Source organism: Zingiber officinale, chromosome 3B (assembly GCF_018446385.1).
Source record: "Zingiber officinale cultivar Zhangliang chromosome 3B, Zo_v1.1, whole genome shotgun sequence".
Lineage (NCBI taxonomy): Eukaryota > Viridiplantae > Streptophyta > Magnoliopsida > Zingiberales > Zingiberaceae > Zingiber > Zingiber officinale.
Genome location: NC_055991.1, coordinates 111,107,168 through 111,116,441, shown reverse-complemented (window position 1 = coordinate 111,116,441; position 9,274 = coordinate 111,107,168). Strand labels below are relative to the sequence as shown.

Here is a 9,274-nt window from a genome sequence, read left to right as displayed (position 1 = left end):
GCCAGTGCAGATCCAAGAGGATCTTAGTTATGAGAGCAGACCTACACAGATAGTGGACAGAGCAGTTAAGAGATTAAGAAATAAAGAAGTACCACTAGTGAAGGTCATCTGGTATAACCAGAAGCACGAGGAAGTCACTTGGGAGCGGGAGGACAGTATGAGACAGAAGTATCCAGAACTATTCTAAGTTCGAGGATGAACTTTTTATAAAGTATGGGGGATTGTAACGACCCAATTTTCCCTATTTCAAGTTCTAAATGTCCTCAAAAATATCTGGAAATGCTTTTAAAATGTTCTAGAGATTTTTAGAAATTTTTAGAGTATTTTTACGTAATTTTTAGAGGTCGTTTGGTATTTTTACAAAATGAAAGAAGTTTAGACAAAAATTGTGTAAGTCGAGATTCGAACCATGGACCTCAGGTTAAGCCAAGCCTTAAACGAACCCAGCCAACCAACTGTTCCGCGACTGTTTTGTGAACAAATAGAGAACGAAATAAATTTAAGTAGTGGTTATAGATAATAGAAATAAAAGATTGCAGAAAAAGGGTCGAGCCGAGGCTCGACCCGAAGACCTCCGACCGCAGCAAAGCTTTAAGCGGAGCGGCTAGCCAAGTGATCAGTGGATTGTTTTGTAAACAAATTAAGAGTGAATTTTATTTAAGTAGTAGTTGGTTAATAGAATACCTAGTTATAAAGGGAGGTTTATTTTCTCCCGTAACCTAAACCCTCGTTTCTTCTTTCTCCTCTTCTGCGCGGCGTCGCGACTTCTGCTCGGGCGAAAGAGGTGGCGGAGCTAGGTTTCCTTTCTCCGGCGGCCAGCGAAGGCTTTCTTCCGGCAAACCTTGTCGATTTTGATCCCCTTCATCGACGAGAAGGTGAAGACGTAGAGGAATCGCCGAGATCTTCACCTCACCCAAAACCCTAGAAGCTTTAGAGCCCTCTTTCTCCGGTTGTTAGTCCAAGAACAGCGAGGTGAGTTGCTTCTCACCTGCAGTAGGAGTAGTTCCGCGACATTGATCTTCTTTTCCTTTTGATTTCGGAATTTGATTTCACTCCTTATCATCCACAGCATGCTCCTTTGTTTCGAATTTTCTGTGAAGCTTGCTGCCATGTTTGCTGCCGTGAGTTTCATTAAGGATACAAGAGGGGAATTTGTTTAGGTTTTGATATTGGGTTTGATCTTACCGTGTAGATTATAGCATTTTCTGCCATAGGTTTTTCTGTTAAACCTAAAAAGAGCAGCCCTATATTTAGCCTTTTTGTATGGACCTTAATTTAGTTTTTAGCATGAAGTGCTGTTTTTGGTGGATTACTGCCGAAGGGTTATGCTTTGCATTGGACAAGAACAGCCCTATATTTAGTATATCTGGTTAGACCCTTTTTGTGCTGTATAGTGGCTTTGTTTTCCTTGCTTCGGTTTTGTACAGCATTAGGATAGCTTGGAATTAAAGAGTAGTTGATCTATTAAGTTTATTATAGTTACTACACTTATCAGCTTAGGAGATGTAGAAACATGGAACAATTAGAATTGTAGCTTAAATTCTACTATGCACGAGCAAATTTTTGAAACTTGCTATGAGGTTTCGGTTTGCGCTATGAAAGGGGCACGAACAGTCTTATTTTCTGTGGTATTTGCAGTAGATATGGACAACTCCAATTGGAGTATAGAATAGCCCTTCCTTGGTGTATTTCTGCAGATACGGGCAGCTTCATTTGGAGCATAGAACAGCCCTCCTCCTTGTGTAGTTTTCCATGTTTCATTTAGTTCCTTAACAATAGCCTATGTTTGTTATCATGTGTACGTGTACAGAAGTTTTCATTGCTATCAGTTGAGAATGTGCAGCATCTTAGTTTTGATTCCTCCTTGCTAATTACCATACATGAACAGCCCCTTATTTTGAGTAGATAGTTTAAGAAGTTTGTTAGTATCAACAACCATGAATAGATTCTTATTATGTTAGTATGAATAGCATTTTAGTTAGATGTTCCTTTGCAATTAACTAGCACGAACAACAATATTGTACATTACAAGTTTGATTTTCTTGCTGGTTTACTAAGCATGAACTAGACAACTTGTATGAAAGTAAGTAGTTTAGGCTTCTTTAAATTCCAACAAGTTAAATCTTTTGTTACCATGCTAGTATTCAGTTTTAAGATCTTATTTTTAGCCATTTAATTTTAAGCAGGCAGAATTAGATTTTTCTTGCTACTACACAAGCATGTTAAATTCTTCTAGAAGATTATGAGAAGTAATAAGTAAGAAAAGACTAAGGTCTTAAACCTGATCCTAAATTCCAGCATTTGAGGATTAGCAGCACGCAAGGTGCTTGAAGAAATGCCAAGGCATTTTATATTAGAAGAGCTAAAAGAATAACAAGTATAAGAAAGTTATAGTTAAAAATAAAATAAGTATTTTACTTTTAAATGGCATGTACCGGACACAAGGTCCATTGGGTGGGTTCCTAGATCGCCCCCTAGGCACAAGATCGCCTAGAAGTACCTTAGTAGTTTCGGGATTAGCTACCTCGACTCTTATTAAGGATGCGCGCAAATTGGTACAATGCCGGGCCCAAGAGAAGTTTATTATTATTTTGAAGTATAAAAGTATTAAAGTATAAGTAATAAACAAGTGAAACAAGCTTCACATATGTTTAGAATCAGTAAGTTTAGTTCTTCTTATTTCCAGCATGCAGTATTAGTTTGTATGTTTCCCTTATTGGTTTATGAGCATGATTAGCTATACATGTTTAGTATTTCAGTTAGTATGATTCCTTTATTGGTTTATGAGCATGATTAGCTATACATGTTTAGTATTTCAGTTAGTATGATTCCTTTATTGGTTTATGAGCATGATTAGCTATACATGTTTAGTATTTCAGTTAGTATGATTCCTTTGCTATGTATGAGCATGAGTAGCTTTACATGTTAGCATTCAGTTTTAGCATGTTTTTATTTATATACATGCATATCGAGTTTTTGTTAGTTAGATAGCGCTCACTAAGCTTTATGCTTATAGTTTGCATTTCCTCCTACTGCAGATAAAGGAAAAGCCAAATATATATGAAAAGAGGCGACAAGGGAAGGCTTGATGGGCGTGTGATGTCTGGACTGTGGAGTGATCTAAGAAGTTGTTAATTCTTTTTATTAAGAGTCTTAATTGTTAAAAGAATTTAAAACTTGTATATGCTATTTTCTTGGGATTGTTTTATCGTGTATTGCTGGAGTTGATCTTTTGGTATTTTGATTCTTTTGACTATATATATAAACTGCGTGGTTGTCTGATATATGTTCCAGCCGCCTGTGGCTGATGTATATATATATGTATCCCAGTTTATGGTCACCGGTATAGGGGAGATGCTGTCGAAATTTTTCGGTAAAGACTCCTCGTGTTAAGTAGCATACCGGTTAAGTAGAGTTAGTAGTTAAGAAGCGTCCATCTTTAGAGAGTAGTAGTAGTGTAGAAGGTGGGCCGCTACAGTGGTAACCTTAGGTCCTAGGGGGCGGCAACCCTAGATGGAGGAAAATCCTAAGGGGGGTAACCTTAGGTCCTAGGGGGTGGTAACCCTAGGTGAAGGAAAACCCTAAGGGGCGGTAACCTTAGGTCCTAGGGGGTGGTAACCCTAGGTGGTGAAAATCCTAAGGGGGTAACCTTAGGTCCTAGGGGGTGGTAACCCTAGGTGGTGAAAAACCCTAGGAGGCGGTAACCCTATGTCCTAGGGGGTGGTAACCCTAGGCAGAAAGTCCAGTCGATCTGGAGGACCGGACTGGCATCAAGTAACTCTCCTGAGTGGAGTAGGTGAGGACGCGTTCCCCGCACAGGGAACAGTAGGCATCGGGTCGACCTAGGGTTTCCGGTTGGAAATTTGAAGTCAGACCCAGGCAGTCGGAGACTGTCAATTACTATTTTTATTATATTTTATGTGTACTAACATTGTCTTGCAGGGTATGCTATTATCTTGGGACTAACGCATCTTGCAGGTACAAAAATTCAACTTTAAGCCTCGGATGAACAGTGTCCGAGGCGCCTCCATGGAGCTTGGAGGCGCCTCGGGTGCAAGCCGAAGCTAGCTGTCCAGAGGAGCTTGGAGGCGCCTCGGGTGCAAGCCGAAGCTAGCTGTCCAGAGGAGCTTGGAGGCGCCTCGGGTGCAAGCCGAAGCCAGCTATCCAGAGGAGCTAGAGGCTCCTCAAACGTAACTGAAGGTGCCTTGGACCAAGGCTTGAAGGCGCCTTGAACAGGCTTGGAGGCGCCTTAAAGCCGATAAGTGCGACCAATTCTGTGCTGATCCACGCGTGCGACTCGGCAGCCTGGAGGCACGTCAGACAGGCTTGGAGGCACCTCCAGCACTGTATAAAAGAGGGATTCAATCAGTAGCCAAAGACAACAATTCTAAAGAGATCCATCTCCAACGTGCTGCTAACGAAAGCTTCCGATCAAGCTGCGACAAGTTCCCGACAACCAAGCACTCCATTTTCTATAACTTAGTTGTCGGTATAACTTTAAAGTTCTTGTGTACTCATTCTATACTTGTACTGAATTTTACGAGATTATAGTTGTTGCCCAACGTAAATGTTCAACGAGCGAGGGTCTTGGAGTAGGAGTCGCCACAGGCTCCGAACCAAGTAAATCACTTGTGTTCACATGTTAATTGTTTTATTTCCGCTGCATTTATTACTCGAGTTTTATGAATCCGAAACGAGTGAAAGCCACGAGCGCTATTCACCCCCCCCCCCTCTAACGCTTTTGATCCAACATAAGGTCGCCGCTCGACGGTCTTCGGGCCGGGGGTGTTTATAGCCACCGGTCCGACTCTAGAGTTTAACGTCGCTGCTCGACGATCTTCAGGCCGGAGGGTCTATAGTCGCCGGTCTGACTCTAGAGTTTAACGTCACCGCTCGACGGTCTTCAAGCCGGGGGGTTTATAGTTGCCAGTCCGACTCTAGAATTTAACATCGCCGCTCGACGGTCTTCAGGCCAGGGGATTTATAGTCACCGGTCCGACTCTAGAGTTTAACGTCGCCGCTCGACGGTCTTCAGGCCGAGGGGTTTATAGTCGCCGGTCCGACTCTAGAGTTTAACGTCGCCACTCGATAGTCTTCATGGAGCCTAGACGTTCGGCGTATTCTTTGCTTTTTGATATCATTCCTGCATTCAAAGGGAGCCGAGGAATGGAAAGTACATATAATAAATTACATTGGCACACCTTTCATCCAGCTCAGTACGACTGGAAATGTTTAGCGCTCCATGGTTGTTCTAGCTGTCGTCTATCTTCATCTTAGAGGTAATAGGCGCCCGATCGGAGTTTCTTGATGACCTTGAAGGGCCTAGCCAGGGTGCCTCCAGCTTGCTCACTGTTAGTTACAGCCCTAGAGCCAATCATTTAATGATTGTATGGACTCATGTATATCATATTCTTGTATATTAATAAAGACATTTGTTTGGTTATTATACTTATTTATATTAGTGCCAAATAGACTAAGTATAATAGCGTCCTTGAGTAGAAGGTTCATACCTATATCAATCGATTAGTTGAATCGATAGTGAGATAATATAGGGAACACTACTCTAAATCATTCCTAGTCGAGTATTAGCATTCAGGAACAATGTTAATACAATAAGACTAGCATGTAGGTCAGCTCGATGACTTGATCTCACAAGTCATGGATATAGAGATATCAAGCTGACACATGGGTATGCATTAGAGAATGTATACTGAATGACCCGCCATGAGAAAGTATCATGGATCGTTATATGAGTGTCATATACTTTCTCATGTGGCTATTAGTATGACTATTAGTCCTTAGACCTGAAGTCACCATGGATCCCTACATAAGGAGTTATGTACTTTGGTTTCGTCAAACGTCACCCGTAACTGGGTGGACTATAAAGGCGATTACTGGGTATATAACGAATTATGTAGAGGGATGTGAGTGATGTAGATGGGATCTATCCCTCCCATATGACGGGAGCGACATCGGTATTCTTGATAGAGTGAGACCACTAAGTGCATGGTCATGCCCAAATGAGTCAACATTAGATGTTGAGCTCATTTGATCGAGTGAGTCTACTTGGAGTTCAAGATTTAGATTGATTAGAGGATGACACGGTCTATGCCTCATATTGATCAATCTAGATGTCTAGGATAGAAGGACACTTGTCATTATTTTGTGAGGAGTCACAATTGGTAGTCACAAGGTGATGTCGGATCTCGACATTCTTGTAACTTGGGTAGTAATGATGTGTTGCTAGATACCGCTCATTACTTATGCTCCAAAATGGGTTTAGGGCATTGTCAACGTTACAAGAACCTATAGGGTCACACACTTAGGACAAATAGATGGAGATTAGGTTCATATGATGAACCAAGAGGATTAGATTTATTTGATAAATCAAATTGGATTAAGAGTAATCCTAATTGGGCTAACTTGAGTTCGACTCAAGTTGATTCATGTATTTAATGAGTCTAATTTAGATTATGACTTATTAAATCAATTTAATTTAATGAATTAGATTCATTATATTAAATTAGCTTGAATCAAATGGTTGGATTAGATCAACCATGGTAGAGATTGAGTCAAGTTTGACTTGACTAGAGAAGGAAAACCAAAGGTCAATTTTGACTTGACCTTTTGCCACCTCATTGGTGAGTTGGCATTAGGTGGACCAATGATGATATTCCACATCATCATGGATGCCACCTCATGGAAGTTACAAAGTCATTTTCTTATTAACTTCACATTAATTGCATTTAATGGGGAGTTACACTAGAAGAAAGTGGCCGGCCACTTTGTGAATGTGTGTGAATACATTTTTCATTCAAGTGTGGTGAATCTTCCTCCTTCTTCCTCTCAAGCTCTCCCTCTCCCTCTCCTCCTTGCTTGGCCGAATCTCACCAAGGTGCTAGCACAACTTTGTGTGAGGTTTTCTCCACCTACGTGTCCGTGTGGATACTTCTAGAGGACCGGCGCTTGACGGTCTAGAGATCCGGCAACTCCTTGGACGAGCGAGATAAGCGAAAGGCACGCTTCGAAGGTATAACACTTATCTAGTGTAGATCTAAAGGTTTTACAAACTCGTACAAGAAAAAAAATATTTTTCGAAATTTTGTTTACGAATCTTTGCACGAGATCCATGGCTTTGGGTGACTCGGGGTTTCCGCGACGCGAAAAAGCGGTTTTCGCGGCCCGAAGAACCCAACAGTGGTATCAGAGCCACGTGCAAAGACTTGTACGAGTTCATTTGTATTTTTATGAAAAATATACCTTCTGTGATTTTCTGTAAAAATTGAGTTTTTAGAGTTTTTATGAGTAATTTTTCCGTAGAAGCGAAGCACAAGTGTCTCGGCACTTGTAGGCTTCGGCTACCGGAAAGTTTTCTTTTAAACGGCTTCGTTTTGCCCCAAATCCGTTTGGGACAGCGGGGTCGGGTGCCATTAGATCGCAAAGGAGCAACTCACGATGGTTAGATCGTGGGTAGGGGTACTGCCCCTAACCCCGCAAGGGGATTTGCTCCGCGGTTGCACCCGAAATCGCTAAAAACGAACCCGTCGGGAAGATTTTTCCGAAGCGGCAATGTCTCGGCCCAAATCGTTTTGGGACAGCGGGTTTAGGCGCTGTTGGATCGCAAAGGAACCCTCGCGATGGTTAGATCCCGGGTAGGGGCGCTGCCCTTGGGCCCCGCAAGGGGATCCGTTCCGCGATTGCGCCCGAAACCGCTAAACGGGACCGCCGGGAAATTTTATTCGTAAAAATTGTAAAAATTAATTTTAAAATTATAGAAAATTATGAAAATATATAATTTTGAATTATATATTAATTTTGTGATAGTCATGGCCCAAAGCCCAATATGATTGGTTGTGTTGTAATTCATAATACGGCCTGCGTGCCGTTATGTGTTTGCGAGTGTTGTATTATATTCGCGACCTGCGCGTCGTGCCTTCTCTTATTTTCTTATTGTAAATTAGATTTAGACTCGAATGTAACTCGAGTTTCAAATTGTAATGTACAAATTGGAGCGGTGGAGGGTCCACATGAGACGGAGTTCCGAGGCGGGCACGAGCAACACAAGGTGGTCAAAGGGAGGAGCTTGAAGAAGCTGTTGACCCTAGGTTGACCAATCGATCTTCTCATTGGCTTGAGAAGATCGTAGTAGGGCCATGACTAAATCACAAATAGATTAATTAATTAATTGTTATGTATCTAATGCATGTTTAATAATTAATTAATTAATTAGTGCCTTAACGATTAGATTAGATCTAAGTCGTGCACATGATGCACCCTTGCGATTAGATTAGATCTAAGTCGTGCACAAGATGCATCCTTCTCGATTAGATTAGATCTAGATCGAACCAACTCTAAATGCCTAACCGTGCTGTGATACCTATCACTACCTCGATCACATGTATTGTTGAATCTGCCAAAGCAGAGCAATACATATTATCTTGGTAGGGTACAGAGGGACAATCTTGGTCCCGCCTATCAACGCATGGGTGAATACAAACTCAATTAGATTGAGTATTCCTAGTTACTCGGTTGGATCGAGTCAACTATAGGCATTATTCCAACGGTTGGAAAAGATAGGTCAAAATCACATCTATATTAATTCTCGGGCGTATTAGCCAAAGCTAACTCGAGTTTTAATATAAATGCGGATATTGATTCTATAAACAAGAGTTGCATAGAGATGTAATTGGTAATCGTTACCTACCGATCATACTAAGCCTTGGGCGTATTAGCCAAAGCTAACTCAAGGGTTAGTATGATGTGGATCTTGTCCCACATGAATTATAGTATTCAGTGGGAGCATCATTTAATTAAAGGCCTAATTAAATGATTTTTAAAAGAATATGATATTTATTTCTGCAAATTTTCTGTTGTAGATAACCATGACGTCGAACATGAATTCCTTCTGCCTGCGATCTGTCCTTGAGAAGGACAAACTCAACGGAGCGAATTTCCTGGACTGGTACAGGAACTTGAGAATAGTTCTCACCCAAGAACGTAAACTGTACGTTCTGGAGCAGCCCATTCCGGAGGCTCCTCCTACCAATGCCCCGCGAGCAGACAAAGATGCTTACAAGAAGCATCAAGACGACGCATTAGATGTGTCCTGTCTAATGCTCGCGACCATGAACTCAGAGCTTCAGAAGCAACATGAGTTGATGGGCGCTTTTGATATGGTTGAGCATCTTCGCCAACTATATCAGGGACAAGCGAGGCATGAGAGATTTGAGATCTCGAAGGCACTGTTTCAGTGCAAGATGTCAGACGGGGCTCC

General features: G+C 41.7%; 1 long non-coding RNA gene across 1 annotated transcript; it reads left to right on the top strand.

The window, feature by feature from the left end:
- The first annotated feature begins 692 nt into the window (after window positions 1-692).
- On the top strand, window positions 693-3,238 carry LOC121968515. Its single transcript, XR_006108191.1, has 2 exons — window positions 693-972; window positions 3,039-3,238. It is a non-coding gene; the product is annotated as an uncharacterized LOC121968515 (long non-coding RNA).
- Window positions 3,239-9,274: the final 6,036 nt, after the last annotated feature.